Raw genomic sequence first — 26,033 nt, 5'->3', positions numbered from 1 at the left:
GCTTGCAAGCAATCTCTCGCAGCCGCAGCGTTCGCCATTGAAAAAAGTGCAACAATAGTGATGGGATGCTCTGTGACACTATTTGTGGAACACTTCCTATTCGCTATATTAGAAAGATCAAAAAGCACACTGACAACACAAAGAGCAACTACTTATGAAATAATACTGTTCAGTGCAAACATACACATAGTCCGATGCAAGACAGTGAATCCAGCAACATACATTACAGAACCATGCACATTGGAAGACATGCAGGAACACGACTGTGCCACTTACAAAGGAGAGGAAGGGGAAGGCCCGGTGGTAAGTGAAAATGCACTAAATGAAGGAGAAGTTCACTTCATAGATGGGTCAGCATCAATCAACATTGAAACAGGGGAAAAACATGTGGGGGTGGCAGTTGTGAGATTGGAAGAAGGCGAGTACGAAGTGATAGTACAGCATCGCCTGCCATCCCATTACTCAGCCCAAGTAGCAGAGTTTATAGCCCTTATTGAAGCATTACGTGCAGCGAAAGGGTGCACAGTGACTATTTACACAGATTCAGTGTACATGACTACTACAGTACACGCCGGGTTGGCAAGGTGTGGACGGAGAGGGTTTCACAGAGCAGATGGGTCGCAAGTACAACATGCAGAGCTCCTGAAAGAACTTATTGAGGCGTTGAAAGAACCTACAATGGTAGCCATGCCAGGCCCATACGTCCAATACAGACGTCATTTCTTTGGGAAACGCTGCAGCAGATGCTGCAGCCAAGGAAGCGTCCTATTTAGTGAAAGAAATAACAGGTGAGTACCTAATGCACCAACAGGTAGTAGAAGAGCTCCCGGGCGGATACAACACCATACCCGTGTCACAAATATTGGAGTTACAAGAAGGGGCAAATGAGGCGGAAAAAGGGCTATGGGAAAAGAGAGGTTGTAGTCAATCAGCAACAGATCTTTTGAGGCGTGAGAATAACACAGGGAAGGTGGTAATGCCCCACAAACTCTTAGAAATAGCATTCCAGCAACTACACTTCCCAGCCCACAATGCTAAGCAACACATAGCAGCAGAGATCCAAGAGGACTGGTTTGTACCAGGCCTCCAGGAATGTATATCAAAACTAGCAATGGAATGCACAACATGTCAAATATACAATTCAGGGATGACACTAAGGACACTACGAGGAACGATACCCAAACCAGAAGGGCCCTTCAGAGAGCTGCATATTGATTATGGAGATATGGGAGAAAGGTGTAATGGGGCCCGGTATGTGATAGTGGTTGCTTGTCCATTCTCCAGATGGGTTGAAGCAGGGCCGTGCGCACGACCTGATGCCAAATGTGCTGCAAAATTCTTAGTGAGGGAAGTATTCCCGCGCTGGGGAATTTGTGACGTGATTCGCTCAGATAATGGCACTCATTTTGTTAATGAGCTGTTTAAAGAAGTAACAGCCCTGTTAGGAATAAAACATCGGCCTAAAAGGTAGGCTGTCACATTTGTGTTTTACACTCAAAAAGAACTGGGTTCATTGTCTGCCTCTGGCCTTGTTCGAGCTGAGAAATCAGCCAAGCAAGGACCACAATTTGTCACCGCATGAGATTGTAACGGGAAGACGCATGCACACAGCACACTCCCCACTCCGCAGGCATTCAGATGCCCACAAAAGTGCCACGATACTAGGAGAAGAATTTACTGACTATCTGACAAAACTCACCAGAGCAGCGCGCATGATATCAAGGCAGCTTGCACCACCATTTACTCGAGAAGAAGGGAGTGAGGCAGTAACATTTGTCGAGCACAGCCCACAAGGGCAGTTAATGCAAGGGGATATGATTTATGACAGAAGTTTTGTATGAAGGTGGAATGCCCCAAGGTTTCATGGCCCTTATGAAGTGATATTTTGCACACCGACTGCGGTGAAAGTAAAGGGCTTGAGATATTGGATACATTTAAACAACGTACGTAAGGCATATGACAGTGTCCAAGAGGAACGAGAAGAGGAAGCACAGACATCAGCAAAGAGTTCACAATAAAAGGGAAAGCAAAACGATGAATATTAAATATAGGTACAAAGAAAAAAAAAATTGGTAACAAGAAAAAATGTATACTGATGAAAATTGTTTCTGTGTTAAATCAAAGCTAACAATGAAAATATAAATAAGGTTTGACTGTAATTATTAAGTCTCTCTCTCTCTCTCTCTCTCTCTCTCTCTCTCTCTCTCTCTCACTATATAATGACATGAAGATCTCAACTGTTTAAGTATGCTTAATGCACTTTTATGTTTTAACATATAGGAGTAACCATGGCAACGAACGGGCAGCCCGCAAAGAATAGCATTAGGGCAGTTAGAAATGTAAATAATGTATTCAATTTACGTAGATATTTGTATGAATGTGGCCTGTTTGTGTGCGCTGTTTTATTCTTCGCAATGATGTTTGGTCTCATTACTTACTGGTTCATCTCATTCATCTCTATTGAGATGAATAAGGGGGGAGGGGAAATGAAACTAACATGAGAAATGGTACTAAGGTGGCTAAAGAGGGTGATTACTTAGTATGGGATGGATTCCAGCTTGTATGGGGCTATGGTACAATCCCGCCCAATGCGCAGCCCTCAAATAACATCCACAGCAGCCTGAGTATAAATCCAACTTCACTCTCAAATGTCTCAGAATATAATGTGTACCGTCTAAATGATTGCAACCCTTCTGTCATATCATGGTTGTACGATACTACTGTCACACTGCCCTCACTAGAAGTTACCACAACAGCAGAAACTAAACCACCTCTGAGAGGAAAGAAAGAGAATGAAGAAATGGCAGAGAAGTTTCTGTCTCTATATGATGAATGGGAAAAGGGGGGTGCGTGGAAAGGGGGGCCAATATCACACATAGCCCGAGAAGCAAAGAGCTACCTTAGAAGCAGTAGGAGGAAGAGGGAGGTGGGGAGGAGAAAATATGATGAATACTCAGGCCTGGGTCTAGACACAATAGAAGCCCCCAGACTTCCACACCAGTCAAACAAATGGTATGCAGACATGAGTTCCACCGCAAAACAGACAACCACCGAGAGTTGTTATGTCTCTTCCCTGATCCCTCACGCCTTGGGCACACCTAAAATTCTGTTGCAAAAAGAATTGCCTCTTGCAGATGCCCAATATCTCCTTCATCTTACCCTGTGCAGAATTAAGAACACCTTTCAGGCACACGAGGTATCTTTTGAAATGCTGCAAAATGAGAAAACCTGTTACTCGAGAGTGAAAGGAGTTATATGCTTGAAAGAACCTTTTTTTGTGATCAAAGGGACATTGTATTTGGACAACAAATGGAAAGATGAAGAAATATCGTGCAAAGCTGAGGCACTGCGAGGGCTGACGGCAGAAACATTACAGTGGATCGAAAAAACATGCACGCCAGACTGGAAAGAGCACATCACGAAACTGACCTGGGTGACTGCCATAGAAAAACCGTTCAAACTGCAAAAAGAAATCTCCTATGATCTATGCTTCCATGGGGAAGGAAAGAACCCAATGGGTGTGAACAAGAACTGTAACCGGACACTCACTATCCCAGACATGAAGAAAGGAACAGCAGCACTTATGGACACTTACTGGGTCTGCGGCAAATAAGCATACTTGCACCTCCCACAGTCCTAGAGGGGCACGTGTTCGTTGGCAACACTACACTCAGCATTGATGGTGATTCCGGAGAGTCATATTGCTGGGGGAAAAGGAGTGCCAGACGCCCCCGTGAACAAATCACCCCGCCAACAGAAGAGCCACAACTGTATGCCCTGTCCTCTGGAAATGTGCAAGAGGTGTTATCAAGGCGGCGAAGATCATCCAACTACATATCCAAAGCCTCCTCAGAATTATTGGCACAGATTCCAGACAAGTATCGACTGTTCAGTTCTGCAGAAACGTTCTTTGCCTCACTCGTTCCAAGCATCCAGGCGCGGGCAAATGTAAAATGGCGCCAAATCACACGTTAGGAGCTGATCCAGCTAGCTAACGACACTGAAGAAGGGTTTAATGTGATCAAGGTGGAGCTAAGAGCCCTGCGGTTAATGACGATGCAGAACAGGTATGTCCTAGACCTGTTGACGGCGATGGACGGCAGTGTTTGCCGAAAAATTTGGAGCGCATGTTGCACATTTGTACCTTCTGAAGACGCAGATAATGGTACATTGTCACATGTTATTGCCGCAGTGCACAACCTGGGGGAACGAATGAAAAACGAAGGTGGAGCAGATGCCAGCACGTGGTTCGACAATCTCTTCTCCTGGGTACCATCATGACTTGAATTGACAAAGTAAAATGCTGATGCCTGTCATGGTATTTTTGATTTTTTGCGTGTACCAGCTGGGTCTTCGATGTTGCGCAAATGCAGTACCTAATGGCGCAATGATGATGGTGACAATGGGCAACACTAGGGGAGTCGCACAGGTCATGCATGAGGCTCAAGTACAAACAGGTGAGGATCCGGGGCCAAAGTACAGATTGGCGCCTTTATATTACGATGGGGACATAGTAGATAGGTTGTATCACACCACAATAAAGGAACCCCGAGAACGGGAGTGGTATACAGAAGTATGGGTGGACTTGGACGGGGATGAGGGATGTATATACATGACTTTCACTCCAGATGAATATGCTAGGAGAGGGGAAAGCTTGAAAGGCGTGTGTAGAGCCTGGAGACCAATAAAAGGTACACCAGCATGGGATGGGGCTGTTGCAAATGAAAAAGAGCACCAAAGGTTGGGTGAGTTACAGTATTTGTTACTTAAGTAATGAAAGGTGGGAAATGTATGGGAGGACAGGTCCAGGAGACCCCCCCTCCCCGACATGCCCCACCTACATGAGGTTCGTGGCTCATCAGGGGTCCTCCTGTCACCAGGGCCCAGGTGGCGGGGTGACTGTTGATCGACACACAGGACTAATCGTGTTGTACTGTAACAGACCATGGACACCATTTTGGAAGCATCAGGACTCCATTTTAGATACTGGTAAACTGAACCCCAACGAGACAGCCTGCCTGCGAATGCTGCAGCTTGGCCCCCACTCACAGAGGGCCATGCCCTTCCCCGGTGCCTCCACTCCATGGCAGATCCGCTGAAGGCCCGTTCTCACGAGCAACCAGACATGAACAAGTATCAGAACAAACACTGTATCATTTACCTTCTGCAGTACATCACTGTCCCCGAAGTGACCTGACTCGCGGTTCAAGTCTGGAAAATAACAGAAAACCATCCTAATGGAACAGGCCTCGACCCCGCATCTAACCCCTAACATGCAAAATATAAGGTGTCAACACCCCCCTTGCATTAACCCCTGCCCATGTTCGACCACACTCCAAAGCCTAACGATTCATAGAGTTGCTATATTAATTATAAACATCCGCGTAGGGGAAGGGATAAAAGTTCATAAGTATTGGTAAAGTAAGCATGGCCTCAGCTCATGCACAATACCATGTGCCTAGAAGACTTAAATGAAAAGAAATTGATACAGACCATCTAGTGCTAACTAACGAATGATGCTAAGTACAAAGGAAGGCAGAAAAAGTATCACAGAGAGCGTATGTATGTTGCACAGTCGGACACGTTTGAATGCTTGTACAAGAGCGAAAATGTACTATCACCTCTGAACGTACTGCTTCTATGCTCCTGAGTACACCACCAAACCTAATGATACCTCATGTGTTATCCAACTATTACCGTGTGAGAGTGCTAAAATGCAGTCGTCCAATGTTCAGTGATGGATGAAACACTGCCAAACTGTCGTAGTCATATATGAAATAGTACACAAATGTATAGATATCAGAAATGTGTGATCACTCTAATATTACTAACTTTATTAATCGTTTCTTCGTTCCGCATAGTGTGCAGCCCAAGCACAAAGAATTACGCACACACATACACCCAAGGCCATCTCCCCCTCCCTCCCTCCCTCCAAGGCCCACCAGGACTAGCTGGTGTGCGAGCAGCACAGCCTCACCTCCCCTCATCCCGCTGGACCCGCTTCAAGTATTCACCTCCCCCATGTCCAAGACTGCCATGGTCGGACAAATGAATTATTTACAACCTGGTCCTAAACCCCACCGCCTCAAGGGGGCAGGGGCACACCCTCACTAATCCAGTGGTACTCCAGTTCACCCCAAGTTAATGGGCCTTGGAGAGTAGGTATTCAACCCTGTACTAACATATCATAAAGTCATTCTTCACTACATCTAATGAGACCAGAATGACAGGGCAGCTCACCTCATGCCCTCAGACCAGACACCCAAGTTTATGACACCCGGTCAACAGGTCAGAAGTAACAGTGCCCTGATGTATTGGTAAAGCTTCACATTATATGCATTTCTCCTGTGCCCTATTATCCCTTAGAGTAACACATTGCAGGATTTACGGGACAACTGGAATCGTCTAAACGGATGAATGTTTGTGTGTGTGGCCACAAGGGCAGAATGTTAGGGCAATCATCCTTCAACGACACTGACCGCGCCGGGCCTGGCAGCCCCACCGTGATGAGCCCAGCTGCCCCATCCGCCCAACGTTGGCACCACGCTGATGTCCACCAATCATGGAGCTGCTCGTCGATTTTAGTTAATCGACGCCACCCAATCCCCAAGACTATGTGCTCCCTATATCGCATAGGTTTCATGACGAAGTTTTGTAATAAATATGACTGTCTTTGCTATTGTCAGACAGAGCGCTCCTAGGAGCTTGCAGAGTCCTTTGCATGCCCTATTTGACTAGATAAAGAACCTTTTACCTTTACCCGCACTTGGTCTTGGCCTCATTCCCTCTTGTGGTGTGTCCGTTACTGCCTCTCATTATGGGGAGGGTAATGCCTTTTGGGGACGCTTGCTTTCAACTTTTACCAAAAAGCAAACAGTTTTTTGTGTCAAACAATCAGACCTTGAAATATGCTTGACTGCAGCCTGCAACATATGGTCCACTCTCTTCTGTCTGCCAACCCTTCCATCCAAATGCCCTACATAAGAAGAAAGATCAAGTAATGGGCTAATTGATACCAGCAGCATGCAAGAAGGCAAACCTCACAGAAGACAGCACAGTAATGTCAGAAATATTAGATGATTTGACCATGTTCACTGTATCGTCTGCTGGCAAATCCAGGATAAAAACCTGAACACTGTCGATCCATAGTCTTGAATTTGGATACCTTTTTCACCTCTTGGACTAATAGTTTATGCCATCGTTGTGAGCGATTGCCTAGGTTTTCCAACACCCCATCTGAACAAACCAATTTCTAGACATTCACCATACAGATATGTTAGTTTTTATAGCAACCCCTATCTGGTACAGGTGCATTGCTGATAATAGCAGATATTGTTCTCCAAAACCAAGTACATATGCAGGCAGGTTTATAAACTTCAGACATAGGAAAGGCTCAGCCAGCCTTGCTAGAATGTAATATTCTAGTTTTGCATATGAGCACATATCTCTGCGATGGGTGCTTCACACACTGAGCTAGCTTCTGAACAATTGTGGCACTCAATTTATCAATATGCATTTCATCATCGCCTATTGCACACGATCAACATCAACATAATTCCCACAGGAAGGAAATAATGCTACAGAGTTGTGCCATAAGGAACACACAAATTATGTATACCCCTGTGAACACAGAAAGCAATGCATGATGTGATCAAGGCAGAATGCACTTGCCAAAACAGAAAGGCAATAGGTTTAGAGCCTCAGCAGCACCCCATTAAATATCCTGATAGGGTGCTATTTAAGACTGATGTACAATGGAATCTTACTTTTTCAGATCAACTTGCCTTGTGGGCTACTCTCCTTACCATACCCATCCACCCTACCACCACTCTCCTTAACCCACCCACCTCACCCCCACCCTCTCTCCCCCTCCCACCCAGTCAACCTGCACTATCTCTGCCTCCAATCACCCAGCCTACCCCACTATCTCTACACCGCCACCACCCTAACCCCAATTTCTCTACCCCACCCTCCCCTCATTCTCTCTACCCCCGCACACCCTCCCTACCCACTCACCCTCATAACCCCACTCTCTCTACCCCCACCCTCACTACCCCTAACTCTCTACCCCCAGTCTCTCTTCATCCACTCACCTTACCACACACTCTCTACCCACACATACTCTATCCCAACCCATCCAATCTCCACTCTCTCTACGCACACCCTACCTCTGCTCTCTCTACCCCACCCACCCTATATATTTGCTACCTACACCCACCCTACCTGCCCTCTCTATACCCCCACCCACATGACCTAACCCCACCCACCCTACCCCCACTCTCCTTACCCCACCCAGCTAACCCCCGCTCTCTCTGCCCCCACCTAACTCACCCTCTTTGCCCCCACCCACCCAGTCAACCCCCATGCTCTCTGACCCACCCACCCAGACGAACCCCACTCTCATTACCTCCGACCCACCCTACCCCAATTCTCTCTACCACACACTCCCTAGCCCCTCCCTCCCTACCCCCATTCTCTCTACTGCCACACACGCTCCCTAGTCCCACCCACCCTCCTACTCCCACTCTCTCTTGAAAACCCTCTCAACCTCCACCCACATTACCACCTATCTCTCTACCCCAGTCTCTCTATACCCACCCACCTTACCCCTACCCTCTCTACCCACACATACTCAATCCCCACCCACACCACCTCCATTCTCACCAATATCACCCCCCCACCCTACCTCGACTCTCTCTATGCACACCCTACCTCCCCTCTCTCTACCCCCACCAACCCACCCTACATCTACTCTCCCCATGTCCACCCACCTTACCTCCCCTCTTTCTACCTCACACACCCTACCTCCCCTCTCTCGGGTCCCAGCCACCCACCCTACCTCCTCTTTCTCTGCTCCTGCCCACCTACCCTACCTCCCCTCTCTCTGCCCCCACCTTCTCTGCACACCTTACCACAGCCTCCTTTAAACCTTGCACACTCCTCCTTGCACCCTGGTGCCTATAAATGAAAAATGCAAAGAATAGCATTAAACCCCAAAACTATTGGCATTGCCAATGCTTGGCGGGACTGGAGGTTGCTATTTCTAATTGTTTATCCTTATCTTATATTAACTGAACCTACATCTGTTTAATTTCTGTGAAAACCCGCTGGCACCATAACAACTTTCTTTCTTTTTGCCTGAAGACGAGTTAATGGCTTGCCATCATGTTGTGAGCCATGTGTGAGAAATAATTCTATCAACAAATTTCTAATTCTTGAAGCCATTCACATCTTATGCATGGGGATGACCTATGGATGACCTATACATGTGTTGCACCCTAGCATCTTACACATGTGGATAACCTATGCATGTGCTGCACCCTAGCATCTAATCCATGTGCATGACTAGTGTGACATTTAGGTTATGGCCAATAGGCGACCCAAGCAGATCTTAACATTGTGGACGGTGTACGCTGTTGAAGCGAACTGACTACAAAGGGAGGGCCTACCTTATATCAGTACCCAGCGAGAGGGGTGTGGCAGCCTACCAGCCAATGAGGAGGCTCAGAACATGGTCTCTACCACACTGGTTAAGACCACGCTCTGAGCCTCCTCAGAGCGGGAGGCTGCCATCTTCCCCTGCTGGGATGAAGGTAACTGCACTCCCCCCCCCCCCCCCGCATTCCCTGCCCCTTACCAGAGGTCGAAGTGGGCAGGAGCTGTCGGGAGCGGTGCTCCTATACTTTTTATTTTTCAGTTTCATTGTTCCTATAATTTTATTTTAAAAAGAAACCGTTCCGGAACGGTTTAGTTTTAAAATAAAAGTGTAGGAAGAAGTTGAAGCTTGCACTTCAGTGCACTGCACTGAACATTCCCTTAAATAATAGGTGTGTTTGTTTCGGGGTTTGGACTGTGTGTGAGAGGGGGCGCAGCGATGGGGTTTGTGGAGAGCGGGGCAGACCGGCAGGGAAGAAAGCTTCACTACTTCTTTTCGTACACTATGACTACTGCCACTTACCCCCTCCTCCGCCACCCCACGTGCGCTCCCGCGTTCCTGGTAGATACCGCAAACACTGGTGTTCCCGGCGCATTCCCTGTCCTGGCAATGGTCACCATCGAAAGGGAGAAGGGACTACATATAGTTCCCGTCTTCCCGATCCATGGAGGCCATCTTGATTTGCAGTTTTTATCTCGAGCTGAGAAGTGTCAAACTCGTTTCTTAACTCAAGATAAAAACACTATTAGTAGACTGGTACAACCTGCCGGGCTACTAATAGCAATAAACCTCTTGCAGGGGGGCATTACCGGTCTGATAATACCCCAGGGCTATCCTTAAGGCCCTCACTTGCTCTGGCCTGGTTTTGACGCCGGGGGTATTACCACACCTGTAATGTCCCCCAAACCTCTACTCCGGGTTTATTGCTTAAATAAGCACTGTATGCAAAGCATTACGTTTTAAATCCAACAGCAAGGGTCATCAATTACCAGATTCCCGCAGCTGCAATGGTACCAGCTGCTGGATTCTAAGAGCGATGTAGGGTTTGAACTGCAAATGCAGGAATGTGAAGATTGAGACCATTAGCATAAGCAAGTGTGGACAATACTAGTGCCAAAATGGCTGCAATGTGTTGCTCATCTTCAAGTAAAGTTGAAATCATTTTCAATATTCCAAGACGCCAGCAGCTGTCTTGTATCACTGCTGTCATTTTGGGTAGCATGGGCGATTTGCAATCCATAATAACCCGCACATTCCTTTCCTGTGTCACTGGAGTGGGGCCGTTGCCAAGTGTGGCTGGCCAGGGGGCTAGCTCTCAAATGTTGGGATGGCCCATGCATGCTGTGTTGTGTTGCACCAGTGGTCAAACATTGTGTGCACATTGCGCGCAATGCTTGCCCATTTTTACGTAGTTGTAGATGGCATTAACAAACAACCTCGAAGAATTTGCAGTTTCAAACATTTCAAGATATCAGAGATACATAATATCTTGACTGGTAAGATACACGTAATGAAATGAGCGTGTTTCTGTGCGTGTTTGTGCGGATGAGCTTGTATTTATTTATTTATTTATTCATACCGCGCCGTAGGCCCACAGGCATCAGGGTGCAACATTGAGACACGAGATGTGTGAGCCTGTGATCCATAATATCTGTGAGTGAGTGCGTGGGCATGTGTGTGTCTGTGCTGGCCTGATGCACATGGTAGAGCCAATTTGGGTAAATTGGCCTGTGCCAGTGAAGAAAGAGGGACTGATAGTTAGACGGCTCGTCCCGCCGCTCTGCCACATGTATGTCACGCCGAGGCCGCAGACAAATCCATCATAATTGATTTCCAGTTGGATCCGGACTCTGTTTATCATATGCGGTTGTCGGATCAACGGGAGTTCTATGAAATGTCAGCTCTCAGCAGCAGACTGCAAATACAAGCTGAATGCAAGAGGAATTAATGTCTCTGGGAAACCTCTCTAGGCCTCCTCTCCCCACTCACTCTTTCAACCCCCCGCGTCTACTCTCAACACTTTTTCATTTCTCTTCTCTGCTACTTTTCTCTTCTCGTTTGTGCCCTGAATGCTTAATGCTGTCCCCTTGCATGCCTTTTCTGCTCTTCGACCAATTTCTTTTGTATCTCATCCCTTTCTCCATCCCACCTCTTGCATCTCTCACTCCCACCCCTCTCCACTACCTTTCTTCTCTGCCCTTCCTCACTTCCTATCTTTTCCCTAGTGTCTCTCACCCATTCCCATATCCTTTCGCTCTACTTTACCAGCCCTCTGCCCTGGACCCATATTTTGGGATTACTACCCAAAATTACCCAGACTCACTTTCAAGTGGAAAACGTCGCTTTAATGTGACAGGCCACAGATCACAAAACCGCTAACCTGGCTCCCTGGCCTTACAGACTAACATTAACAATTGTCAAATAAATAAATAAACAATTTCAATACCCCAACAAATAAATTATACAATTTACATTCCTCCCTTCCTCTCCCTTGCTCCCCTCCCCTCCAATTCCTCTCAACAGCACCACCCCACTCTTTTACTGCTCTAGTACCCCAATGTGCTTCTCCCAACCCTCCTCCAAAGGGCCATGTCCCCGGCACTAACGCAAAGCCCCTTTCTCTGCACAAAATTCCCCTTAACAACAATCTCTGCACCTATTCTATGACCTGCAGCCAGGCTGACCTGCCACATTAGCAACAATGAACCTCTTATATCATATTGCCCTTTACACTGCCCCAGCCTGTGACACCAAACCACCACCCCCTCTAAAACCACCCTTACCTTCTCAAACCCAGAACTTAAAATGGGGCAAAACATACAAGAAAAACCCAGGCCCCCCATATTTACAAAAAGGGTGGGAGGGTGGGGACAAACACTACGTCCAAACCGTCGCTTGCTCCCGAACCTTCCCTGCCTCCTTGTATACTCGTGGAAGGTCCTCTATGTGCAGGGCAGTTCGCTGGCCTATACAGCGCCCAAAAACAGCCCGGGGGAAACGCTTGCGTGTTCCTCCCCGGCTCACCCTTTTGGGCTTACTTCACAAAATTACCCAGACTCGCTTTTAAATGGAAAATATTGCTTTAATGTGACAGGCCACAGCTCACAAAACTGCTAACCTGGCTCCCTGACCTTACAGACTAACAATTCCAGTTTAACAATTGGCAAACAAATAAATTAAAAATTTCAATTCCCCAACAAATAAATAAACAATTTAAATGTCTCCCTTCCTGTCCCTTGCTCCCTTCCCTCCCCTTAAATTCCTCTCATCCTTCGTTCCTGCTTTCTCCCATTTTCTCCCCGAGGAAACGCGCCCCCTTCAATAACTCTTCCCTCATTTAGTACCCTCAGGGTAGACTCATCGTGCAAACAGCACCACCCCCTCCTTTACCACGCTAGTACCCCATTGTGATTTCCCCACCCTCCTCCAGGGGGCCATGTCCCCGGCACCAGAAAAACTCTCCCCTGAGGTGTTCTTTCTGCCCTACCCCCTCCTTACCCAACTTCTCCTCTTCCTCCAACTCTTTACGATATCCTCCACCGCCAACCTAAGATCCCTCAGGAAACACATGTTCCCCAATAAAAGCAAATGTACCCCATCCTCCCGAAACAATGACAAATCCTCGTAAATGATTTCCTGGTGCATCAGCGTTTGCACCCCCCAAGATCCTCAAAACTTCACCAGCTCCCTGGTCATCATTTTCCTTGTCCTTTCTGCTGCCCCTTCGTTTACCGCCCCTTCCATTGTCTTCTTGGCAATAACTTGGTCCAAACTAGTCACACCTTGGGCCATATCTCCCTTAACCAACTCAGGTCCCTTTTCATCTTTTTTAGCAGTAACACCCCTGTATCCTTAAATAGATCGTTCTCCCCTGCATGCAGAATTATTGCTGCCCGTACTCCATGATGCTCCCTCAAACCCACTAGCAAAGGCAGCAGTTGGTCCCACCTAATCCCCCCTACCCATGATCATCTCACTAAAGCAGTGTTATAGCTACATCCTAATTGGGTCACGTAAATTCTTTTTGCCACATCTTTCCCTGCCCATTTCACTATGGAGTGTCCACATATCCAGAACTGTGGCAACTCACCACTCCTCCATGCCACATCTGCACAAAACAAAATAATATTATGAGTTTTCTCCCCACCAATTGACTTACCTCCCCCCTAATCTCTTTCCTTTGCCATCCTGCCCCATTCCTCAGCTCTCTGGTGTAACCCTTGTATTTTCCCGATTTCCATCGCCCCAAACTCTTGATCTTCTCCTCTGATAGACCCATTCTACTACCTTCCGATGCACCCCCATCCTAAAAGAATGAGTTCCAAATTCCTCAGCTCTCTCCCCCAAAGCCAACAAAGCCCTCCTCATGACCCCCAGAACTTGAGCTGCCATCAGCACAGACCTAGTTTCATGCTGGAAAACCAAACCCTCTCTTCCCCTACATGTTTCCCGCCATGACACTCCTGCCCTCACTGGACACAACTCTTTATTATCTCTATCCAGAAGCACCCAACAGCCCTTTCCTTTCTTATATTTCTTTGATCTGCCAATATTTATATTCACGCCTATTTCTGATAAATGTACATCTTCTAACGTAGACCTCCTTCACCTCTTCTCCCCCCACCAGTTCGGTCACCTTAAATGCCCCAAAGAACAACCAAATAAAACAGGTCGAAAACATTCCCTCTCCCATGGTGACCAGTACCCCCGACCCAAAACATTGGGCAACCTCAATAACAGTGCTACGGAAACTGGTCTCCTGCTATCCTTATCCTCCTTTTTTCCCTTGCCCATCCTTCCAGCATCATACGTGCCATTTCACCGCCACTGAGCTGAAAGCACAAAAACATTTCCCGTAAAAAGCAATGCCGCCAATTTCCCTGCTATCGTTGCCCTGGACCAACCCTTGTCCATACACCCCAGTATAAAATCAACCACATCATCGCTTCTTCTCTCCTCCGCGTCCTCCATGCCCTTCCAGCTGCGTGCTCCCCTTTTCATAAAGTCCAACCAAGCCCTCTTGTATGCAGTCCTAGATGCCGGGGCTGGAGAACTTTCTACTAAGCACAGTGCTCTCAGTTTCCTAGCCACCACAGCTCCTGCGGTATCTGATGCCCGCTCATGTCTGCTTCTTGTGCCATTTCATGGAATCTCTGCCACAGAAAACGAGATAATGCATCAGTGATGCCATTATCCTTCGCCGGCACGTGCGTTGCTCAAAACACCACATTCAACCTCATACATCGCAGTGCAAATTCTCACATTAACCTGGCTACCCTCTGGTCCTTAGCTGACTGCCTTTTCACAACATTGACCACTGCCTCATTGTCGATGTTAAAATGGACTTTCTTATTTTGCAACTCTCTGCCCCACAACTCCATTGCCACTAACAACGGGAACAATTCCAAAAAGGCAATGCTCCTTCCTCCTCTCTGCCAATGCTCAGGCCACTTTTCGGCACACCACTTACCTCCCCAGAACACTCCTAAATCTCCTGAATCTGCTGCATGTGAATAAACTTCAACTTTCCCCAAAACTGGGTCCCCTAGCAGCCACGTCAACACCCCATTAAATTCTTCCAGAAATCTTAGTCAAATCTTGCAATCCTCCATGACTGCTCTTGACAACCTCACCCTGTGATGTGGGTGCTTAGCCCCCGCCATAGAGTGTGCTATGTCTCTACAAAAAGTGCGACCCAGGTCCACTACCCGACACGTGAAATTGAGATGCCCCACTAACCTCTACATGTCCACCAGTGTCATTTTCCGAGCCGCTACCGCCTTCTCAAGCAACCCCACCAGCCTGCTCACCTTGTTGTGTGGCAAGCTTGAGGTCATGGCCACGAAATCCAACTATATCCCTAAAAAAGTTAACACCACCACCGGCACTTCAGTTTTATCCTCCACCACTGGCACTCCCAATTCCTGCATCAATGTCTGAAAGACCTCTAGCATCCTCTGACATTCCTTTTCTTTACCCACCCCACTGATGAAAAGAAAATCGTCCAAATAATGCAACACTCCCTCACAACCTGAACTGGAGGGAAAACCCACTGCAGAAAAGAGCTAAAACGTTCAAACAATGCACATGAAATTGCACTGCCCCTAGGCAACGCTTTGTCAACATAAATCTGTCCTTCAAACTGCAGCCCCAGCAGATAAAAATCTTCTGGGTGCACCGGTAACAAACGAAACGCTGCCTTTATATCACACTTGGCCATGAGTGCCCCACACACTTACTTCCTCACCAAGCCCACTGCCTGGTCTACACTGGCATAGGACAACCTGCAGTCTTCCGGCAAAATGAAATCATTCACTGACATGTCCCCCGGCCATGACAAATGGTGAATTAGTCTGAATTCTCCCACTGCCTTCTTAGGCATGACCCCCAAAGGGAACATCACCAAGTCCCCCGACATATCCGTAAACAGCCCTACCACTATCCCCGCTGCCACCTCCTTGTGCAGCTTCACTCTCGCCACTTCCAAATTTTCCCATGCAGACTTCACATTTTCCGCCCACCGCTGCATACTCAGACCCCGATAACCCCACTCAAAACCCTTGTAAAAACCTTCCCCCAAAATCTTGACCCCTTCCCTGTCCTGGTAAAATCGGAGCCACTCTTCCAGAACCGCAACTTTACCTGGAGTATAGGCCTTTCCCCACAACTCCTCGCCCTGCCCCATGCCCCCCTCCCTCTGTCACCTGTTTGAAAACATTGTGCAACAGGATGATGTCCCGCACATCGGCTACACTCGTGCCTAAATTTGCACAACCATCTCGTGCAGCTTCCTTTATTGAATGCCCAGTATGCTGCGAATGGCTGACCCCTGCCTCCTCCCCCACCACGTCTGAGACGTGCCAACCATGAATGGGCAGGTAAGGCACGGGTAAACCACTTGCTGTATGCAGTGTTGGTGCTGGCGACTTCTGCGGCATCCACTGTAGCTATAGGTCCATATCAATCTCTCCCCAAACCGCTCACCCATCCTTGCCCTAAATTCTTCATCGTATCTAACCCATGTGAATCCTCCAAAACTTGTAAACACTTACCTTATTACGTCCATTTATTTTAGCAACGCTACACACCTCTCGGGTAACTTTTCACAATAAACACTTGCATATATAATAAATGCTGATGTCCAATTTTCATTTGTCACTGGTACCCTTGGTCTTGCGGCCAACTCCCGCTCTTCTGCCTTGGACCCTTGTTTCGCTCTCACCTCCCTATGCAAAAGTTTTAAAAACATCCACAAACTCGCCAGCCCATATCTTTTCTTTTTTCGCCCCCATCAGATGTGCTCCCAGTGGCTTTGTGATGCCCAAATAAGGCATATTCTTGTACTTCACCCTCCACAGTCCTCTCCTTAGGAACATCTACCACCCCTTGGGCCACAGGCTCGGCAACCTTGTCCGCTTGTACTTCCACAGAGGAGACACTCCTTCCGCTCACCCTCACTAATGCCCTTGTGGACAACCTCTCCATCTCCCCCCGTCCCTTGTGCCCCAGCTCCACCCCTGTGTGTCCCCCACCTGACCCATGCCACCGACCACTCCCATTCCTGCTCAATACTTTATGCCCCGCCGTTACCTAGATGTGTCATCCTGGCCCCCACTCTGACACTCCTCCTCTCTTTGCTCACTGGGCTCCTTCTGCGGGGACAAAAAACATCAGCAGAGTCCCCTGTCCACTTTCCATGCCGTTCTCTTGCACTCCTGCTCACCCCAGCCCCATCTTCCCCTTCAAACCTTAGACCCCTCTGCACCCATTCCCTCCCCTGCAAGTCTCCTTGTTCCTCATCTCTCCAACACACCCAATTTCCTCCTCCAACTCATCCTACCCTTTTGAATACCATTCCTGGTGCGAATCTACGCTTTGGCCCAGCAGATCTTCTTTGGGCGAGCTCGGGCCGTCCACCCCGCTGCTCCTATGACATCTTCTCGGTGGGGTCGCACCAACCCCTTCCTACTCCTCTCTTCTCGGGCAAGGGGTTCTCTCCTCCTCCCTGTGCTCTGCCATGCTAGGGGCCGTACTGCGCCCTCTAGTCTGTACTCTACCACCTGCCTCCTCTGCTAGCTGCTTCACCCGGCCCTTTGGCTCCTGACCCACTACCTAACCCCCTGCCGTCTCCCACTCCTGGTTGCCCACCTCGGTACACCCCTCCTACTCTTCCTGGCCGTTCTGTCCCATACCTCCACCCTTCCTGCTGACTGGCTGCAAGACACTACTGCTGCGAGGGCCCCCGTCAGGAAGCAGCTCTGCGCTGTGGCCTACTCTCCTGAGCCCCCTTTCCCTCATAACTTCAAGCACTGCCCCCTCAGGCTGGTCCTTTTATGCCCTACTAATAATTTTCAGTGCCTCCCGCAAAGCTTGGGAATCCACCAGGCCCCCAGGCCCCGCACCCTATACTGCCATCCTGCTCCACTGGCAAAATTAGCTTAAGATATTGACCCTGGCCCCAGCTGCAGCCCCTCACAATAGATATCCTCCCAAGCCTGAGTATATAGCTCTCCCTGCGCTGCTTTGTACTTATAATTATTATATTATAAGTAATACCTGACACTCAAATAACTGCCTTCTATTAAAACTTTTAATCTTATGTTGAATAACCTTGATGGCAGTAAAAGGCCTCCCCCACTTGTAGACAGAAGACTCATACTATTTCCCTCCTGATCAAAAGAATGTATTTGCTGCACTGCCTACCTAATATTGCGTCCACAGTCCAGGCCACTCCACTTTATTGTAACATGTTCTCCCCCACCTTGCCAGTGGCTGACAAGCAGCTTTGAATAAACGTGTGCTTGAAGCCAAACGCTCTCCCTCACCTGGGAGTCACCAAAGCCGTGCTACACACTGCCCCCAGTGGCCAAACAGCAGCACCACACTCCCCGTAGCTGCCTGCTAGCAACAGAGCTTCCCCACAACTAAGACTGAATGAGGCTGCCCCTTTACGTTCACTGCACTGCCCCCTGGTGGCAGAGCACTGACACTGAACTAAAATTGCCTGCACTCGCAGAGATAAACAACCAGGGAACGGCAACTTTTCCCAAACCTCCCCAGAGACTAATATCTATGCGTGCCCGTGCCCTCCCAGCCCCAGAAACAACAAACCAACAATCGATGACCCTGGCCCACAGGCGAGGTGCAAACAAAAAACCCTACCGAAAATCGTTGAGGGAAAACGAACGGGCCCACAGGGTGCCTGGAGGTAGATCCCACCAGGTAAGGCTGGGCAGTGCTTCATTTACAACACCCCCTTACTATAACGTACTATTAACTTAAAAAAAAAAAATATATATATATATACATATATATATATATGTCCTGCCCACCCACACAATTCAACTCACTTCTAATCTCTATGTCCTACCTAAGAAGCTGACGCCAACAACAAAGGCCAAAGCTGGGAAGGCTCAGGAGCAGCAACCGGACAAACGCTATGCCCTAACCGACGGTTGCTCCCGAACCTTCCCTGCCCCCTTATTTGCCTGTAGAAAGCGCTCTATGCGCAGGCCAGCTCGCTCACCTGTGCAGCGCCCAAAAACAACCCCCTCTCCCATTCCCTTTCTATCTCAACCTTTTCCTTTGTCTTTCTCTCTCAACCCTTTCCCTCCTCCCACAAAACCTTTCACTCCACTGACTATCCTTTCTCTTCTCCCTTATCCTCTCCTCTACTTTCTGTGTTCTGTACTCTTTCTCCTTTCCATCACCCTTCTCCCAATTCCCTGTTTTTACTTCACTATTCCCTCTGTTTTTCTTCTCTGTCCCCATTCTCATATTATTCCTTTTATTAACTTTTCTTTCAAGTTTCTTTCACCCCTCCCTATTTTCTCGTCTCTCCCTCTCTCTCTGCTCCTTCTCTGCAGTCTAGACCCACCCTATCCCTTTCTTTTGTACAGTCTACCTGTTTACTGCATGTTATTTTTTCTTCACCATTACCGTCCTTGATCCCGCTTGGCGCCATTCCTCCCACATTCCTTGACTTTTCCCTCTCACTCCTTACTGCCCCTCACCTTTACGCTTTCCTTGTCTCACCATCTCCCTTCATTGCTCTCCCCTCCAGTGCCCTGTCTCTCTCTCTCTCTCTCTCTGGCTTGGGACTCGGGTGCTTTCCTTTATAGCAGCAACCTACGCTTTTATCCAAGGACTAAAATATTTATAGAACAACCTATGTAAGATATATATATATATATTTTTTTTTTATTTGTATTAGCTGAATTGAATCAACCTTTCAAATACAAAATATCAAAAGTTTATACAAATACACAATCATACACCTAATATTTACATTTACATTACAATTACATTTCATTCCACGGGAACCACAAAAGAAATCAAAATCAAATTAAGCGTAATCATATGATCAATATATAATAAGATCAACGAATGTGTTTGAACATGTTCTTTCTATTTGTAGTTTCTTAGTGTCGTAGGTAAATAAAAATGTTTAACTGTTTAAACTCGTGATACATTTGAAAAGAAAATTATCCAATACATGATTAGTCATATTTTTTGTTCAGCAAGAATCGGTTTAGTTTTTATAGCCTCCAAATCTAGGCTTGTTAAGAAATTAACAGTTGCAATTTGTAGAGGTAAATAGCAGACACCCAAGATTAATGGCCAACACAAACCCTGTTCCGTGAGGCACAAGTATTTACAGTGCCTTATAGTGTATTTCACGTAAGGGCCGTAGGGCACAACATTCTGTGATGATGTGTACTAATATTTCAGGAGTGTCCTTCATCAAGCAAAAATGGCAGAAATTGTCATTTATAGCTATTTGTTTCTGCCTGGCTTGGAGATCCCTGGTATTCCACAAATTAAAGTGTAATCTTAGAATGCCATTACGGATTTTCAGAGAGGGGCACCGGACCAAATAGGGAGGCAAGGTTCGTAATTTTTTATGTGGAAACCTGGCTCCCTCCATATTATGGTATGAAAGACACAGGGTTCTGGAGATTATCCAGTCAAGCCCGAACAGTTTTAATTTTGCTTTAGTAGGATTCTGTACTAATAGGTCTAATGACACATCTACCGCATTTAGTATTTCATAAACCTTTGTGAGCCATAGCTTAATAAATGTTTGTTTAGTAGTGAATATATAATTTGTCAGAGTTTTCAACAGAACATTTAGAGTAGTCAAAATCAAACATTTCCTAAAGAATGCTCACAAGCGCCACTGATATATGGCATGTATAGAAACCAAACCCAGTTCATAACTTATCCAGGCTGCGGGTATACAGTTCGGTAGGTGTAAAATACGTCGCCAATATTTTGCTTCCCATTGAACAAACGGAAAAGGAGTGTTAGTGTGTAATGTTTCAAGGCCACACAAAAGAGCCAGAATTGTTTTCATATTCCAAAAAAACAGTGCGGGCCTTATTGAAAATTTACCATATTTAAAGCTTTACCTCTAATCGAGCTATATGGGCTTTTGGATGGTACTAGCCCTCGAACAATATGCCAAGATGGGTATACTTTGTAAGGGAGATCGATCAAAAGTCCAGACATATGATAACGGGCCTTGACGCTTGGGTGAATGGCAACAATTTGTGTTTTACTTAAGTTGATTTTGAACTCATTTTTTTGGATATAGTTATAGAATGCATCCAACAAACGCTGCAGAACTAGTTGTGTTTTTGAGATGAGAACCAGGTCATCTGCATACATAAGTGTTTGAATAGGTGTATTATTGAGTTTTGGAGAATCTGACATTACATCTGTCAAGGCGGACCTAACATCGTTGAAAATGGCTGGAGCTAAAAGACATCCTTGCTTTAGACCTCGAAAGGTACTAATCTGATTAGATAACAATCCGTCTAAAGTTAACAGGACTCTGATGGAAGTTTGTGAGTGCAATGAATGAATTACATCATCAAATGTTACCGGACACTTATTTTTGCAGAGTTTGGAAAGCAAGAGCACCCGACTCACCGAGTCAAAGGCGGCATTGGGATCAACAAAAGCAAAAAAAAACTGTTGTTTAAACATGTGAAATTGCAATTTAACAGAATTAAGGGCAAACAGATTTATGGTAGTTCCCATGCCAGCCACGAAACCTGTTTGATGGGGATCTCGGAGCTGGGATTGTAGAGTCCAGGCATTAAATTAGCCGAGAATCAGTTTGGCAAATATTTTTCCTGGCGCATCCAGTAAGGCGATCGGCCGGTAATTTGCGGCAACGCTGCGATCCCCCTTCTTGAAAATAGGAATGATTATAGAGGTTTTCCAAGAAAGGGGGATGGTACGAGATGTTAATATTTCCTCAAAGATTGAGTGGAGGATGTTAGCCCATTCATCTGGGTGGGCTTTGAACATAAAGTTCGACAGCCCATCTGGACCCATCGCCCTAGAGGAACTTGCCTTCATGATGATGGCACGAATGCTTTCTATAGAAATCTGTAACTGCCACGGAGAGTCAGATGTGGGTGTATATATAGATTTTAAGAAGACAGTATCGGCGTACAAAGAGGAGAAATGGGAGATCCACGCTGATTCTTGGACGCCATTGATTTGTGCGTCTGCCTGGAGATGACATCTACGATCATTCAGTAACTGCCACATGGTGGCCGAGTTTTTGTTGGTCATGGCATTTTGCATTCTCTCACTATCCTGTTGGAATTACGCCGCCTTTGTACTCTTTAACCAGTTTTTATAGCAGCATTTAGCTGTTTTAAGGTGCTGCCAGCGCAGCGGGTCTTGTGATGCCGCAGGTTTTTTCTTGAGAATTTTTAAATCTGCTTTAATGCGATGAGTCTCTACATTAAAGGTGTGTGGATGATGTATTTGATTAAACCGAGGAATGGTTATGGTTTTCATGAATGGTTTTAAAAGGTTGGAGTATTGCTTAGTATTAACTTGCAATGCATTGTCATCCACTCTATGTTTAAGGTTGGTTAGAGTATCTGAATTCCACCGGAGACGATTTCTAGAGGAATTGACTATTGCCTCTGCGTGCAAAGTTGGCTTATCTCTGATTATCGCAGAGTTCCAGGTGGAATGTACGAGCAACAGTCTACGATCACTGTGCAATTGGTCAGTAATGTGCATTTTGGTTACATTTTTGAACAATCGGGCACTCATATAAATATAATCGATTGTGCTTGTGCTAGACCCACGCTGGCACGTGTGGTGGGGAGGTACGTCTCCTTCAACAGCACCGTTGAGCATATAAAAATTGCGGTCATGCATAAAGTTGTTCCATCTCTTAGCTTCCTGATTGCTGCCAGTGGGCTTCCAGCAGTCCAAATTAAGGTCACCAGCAATGATAGTATCCGAGATAGTATTGTTCATCGTTATCATGTCTAAAATCTCAGATAAACCTTCATAAAAGATGTCATCGGACACGATGGCAGTATTCCTATAAATATTGACAAATGCTATCACCAGCGTGTGACTAACAATTTGCACTAATTGGATTTGAGCCCCAATGGATGACCACGGCATCACACGCAGGCCACTAGAGATATTCACTGCTACAAGGAGACCTGAGGACGGTCTGCCCCCACTGGGAAGTGCAGGAACATATCCCCACCACATTGCATCAACACCGGTTTGTAAACCCATCACACATGATTAAAAGATAATTTAATGACAGATTAAGTTTCATATTTTAACGACCGCATAGCCCAGGGGTGGAGCTAGGTGTGGGCAGGAAGATCAATCTGCTCCCCCCTCCCTGCTGCACCCCACAAGACCCCCCTCCTCCTTCCCCTGCTGCAGGGCTGCTGCTCATTTGGGACTGGCACTGACTGAGCACCAGCCCTGATAAAAAAAATAAAAAAAAAGAACTCATGAGGGGCGCGTTGACGAGTGCAGCACACCACTCACAGGTTTTTAAAATGTTTTAATATCATCAAGGAGACAGTCAGAGGGCACCAGCACTGATGATATTACAAAAATAAAAAACCAGTGAGTGTTGCGCCGACAAGTGAAGCGTGTCGCCCACAGGGTTTTGGTGGCAACCACAGTGGTGTTGCAACAATGTGTTTTTTGCTTCTATGTATGTATGTATGTGCTTGAATGTAATGCATTCTACACGTGTTTGTGTTTGCAGGTTGGATCAGAGAGAGAGTGTGTGTGCGTGTGTGTGTGTTGTGTGTGTGCATGTGTTTGTAACATCTAAACAAGGGATTTGCAGTGACCAACCATAGCACTCAAAATATTCACAAGGCATGGCTGCCGATGGATCATGACATTTACTTGATATTTTTATGGTTTCCATAGAGAAACAACTATAAATTGTATGGTTTTCTAATCCCATTTTCCTTAAAAATTGTGCTGCAAAATACATAATTTCAACACATTATTTAAAAAAAAAAATCTGGGGGAAAGCCCACCTTAATTTTTTTAGGGCTCAGTTGCTCGTGCTAATTTGAGGAAAAATGTAGGACCCTTCACTAAAAACATCTGTCACCCCCTTGAGGGTCCACCCATGAATCGTTTAGAATCTTGCTGCCCCTTCAAGATATATCTGCCCCCTTGGCACCAAAAGCTGCCTCCACCACTGGCATAGCCTTATGAGTATGCGTTATTACTAGATCTGGTATGCAGCTGCAATCACACTTTATCGCCAGCGCTATTGATGGAGCGTCATTTCCCAGCTAACACTACCTAAAATGCATGCATTATTAAAACGTTATTGGCGGTATTGAGCCGGATTCACAGAGATTTGAACTGGAGCAAATCAGGCAAGGCCCATGAGCATTTCTGGATTGCTCCGACCTGTCCACCAAGGCTAACACTGGAGACATTCTGGGGATGCCCGGAGCATCCCTGAGATGCCCAGGAGCACATCTTTAGAATTGCATATGTCCCTTATTATGTCAGAGGTGCTCCAGGCATCTTCAGGTTTGCTCAAGTTTTAGTCTTTGCAGATCAGGGATAAAGTAGAAGGAGCGACTCAGAAATGCTCACGAACATTTCCGATTTGCTCCAGTGTAAATCTTTGAGAGTCAGGCCCAGTGTGCTTGGTTTTATATCCTACTTTTAAGTGATGGTGGGACAGGAGCCTTAGTCCACATTCAGGCACGCTACGATTGCGGTCCTATACCACAAGTACCAATGTATCAGTCCTTTGGACCCAGCCATGGATCACTTATGCCCTGTGCGGTTGCTCTCAGCGTACACTGCCACCTTGCCTCCCACCATCAATCATTGCCCCTGCCTGCTGGTCAGGTGACTAAGACTGGCCTCGCCAGCCACCATGGAAGAGAAGTCTTTGGGACTAGTTCTGCTTGATACGATTCAGAAGTGGCCCAGGATATTCTATTGGGCACTGCAAAAGCCCACCACAAAACACAGGAGACCAGAGAATCTGCTTAAAGTGGGGCAGAAAATAAAACAAAAATGCAATGTGTAGCATGGAAAGGCATTGGGATACAAATCATAAAGGGCGGTTAAAGGAGGTGTGCACTGGGGACTTCAGAACATGGTTTTTTGGGGTGAGGCCTGGACCTGTAGGTCCAAGGGGCATGTTTTGGAGCCCTTCTCTAGTTGACACTTGACTCTGCAGGGTCATCCTGCTCCAACTATTGTAGTTTGAATCACTGTAAGAGTTCAGTGACTTGATGAGCTTCGAATTAACTGAAATAGGGTGTGGTTTCAAGTTTGTACAACATTGTTCCACCGTGACGTGTTGGGTGTGTGTGGGACTTTTGCATGCAAGGCCTTCACCATTGACACAAAAGACACTAAAAGGGGTAATGGAGCACCTGTCATCAGACTTGAATTAAACAATTGCAGAGCCACATAAGATATTGAGGACTAAGGTGTTCGTTCTGTCTTCCTCCTCTGCCTGACATCTCAACGGTACTGAGCTGGCGGTAGGGGCGGCGTTGGCATGGAGGTGTGTTACTTTGCAAAATCATGACATCTTCCTGTGCCCAGGGTTCTCTCGAATTTTTGCTTCAGTCTTGAGATGTTATCATTGGATCAAGAGGTGATGACAATGGTCCAAGGCCATAGGATATTCTCTGATGTCGACTTTGGCTTGCCTGTTTCAACCACTGCGTTCCGTCCCCATGAACCGAGTTACCACCAGTCCCTTCCAGTAAGGGTGGTCACAGTCAATGGGCAGACAAGACAGTTCTTTACCTTCTCCTTATTCTGGGTAGCTGGGTAAGGTTGCCCTGTTCCCTTGGTCACCTAGTGATCTAGCACAACAACAGGCACGCTGGGCGTCATTGGGGAGAGGTGCCAAAGTAGGCGAAAAGCTAAGCCTGGCATAGAATGTATTCTGGGATGCAAAGATCCAAGGTGTAAAGGGTTAATTGTAGTACAGGCAAAATGAATTATTGCCCAACATTTCCTGTACTGCCACTTTAAGTACACGCGCCCATGATGGCTTTACCCAAAAAAGCCCGTACAGCTATTAAAAATGCACAGGCTTTGCTCAATAATGTATTATGCTACCGTAAGTACACAATGATGATGGCTTTGCCAATTAGGGTCAGAGCAATTGCTGCACGTACACCACCATAATGGCTTTTCCCAATTATCCCAGTGCCTCCATTTAGAGTTCACTTGTGTGGGCATTTGCTGAATAATTGCAACAACTGTCACTGTAAGTAGACTTTGTCATATTTCTGTGCCAAGC

Source organism: Ambystoma mexicanum, chromosome 9, assembly GCF_040938575.1.
Source record: "Ambystoma mexicanum isolate Mex_15411 chromosome 9, UKY_AmexF1_1, whole genome shotgun sequence".
NCBI lineage: Eukaryota > Metazoa > Chordata > Amphibia > Caudata > Ambystomatidae > Ambystoma > Ambystoma mexicanum.
Note: the sequence above shows the minus strand (reverse complement) of the source record.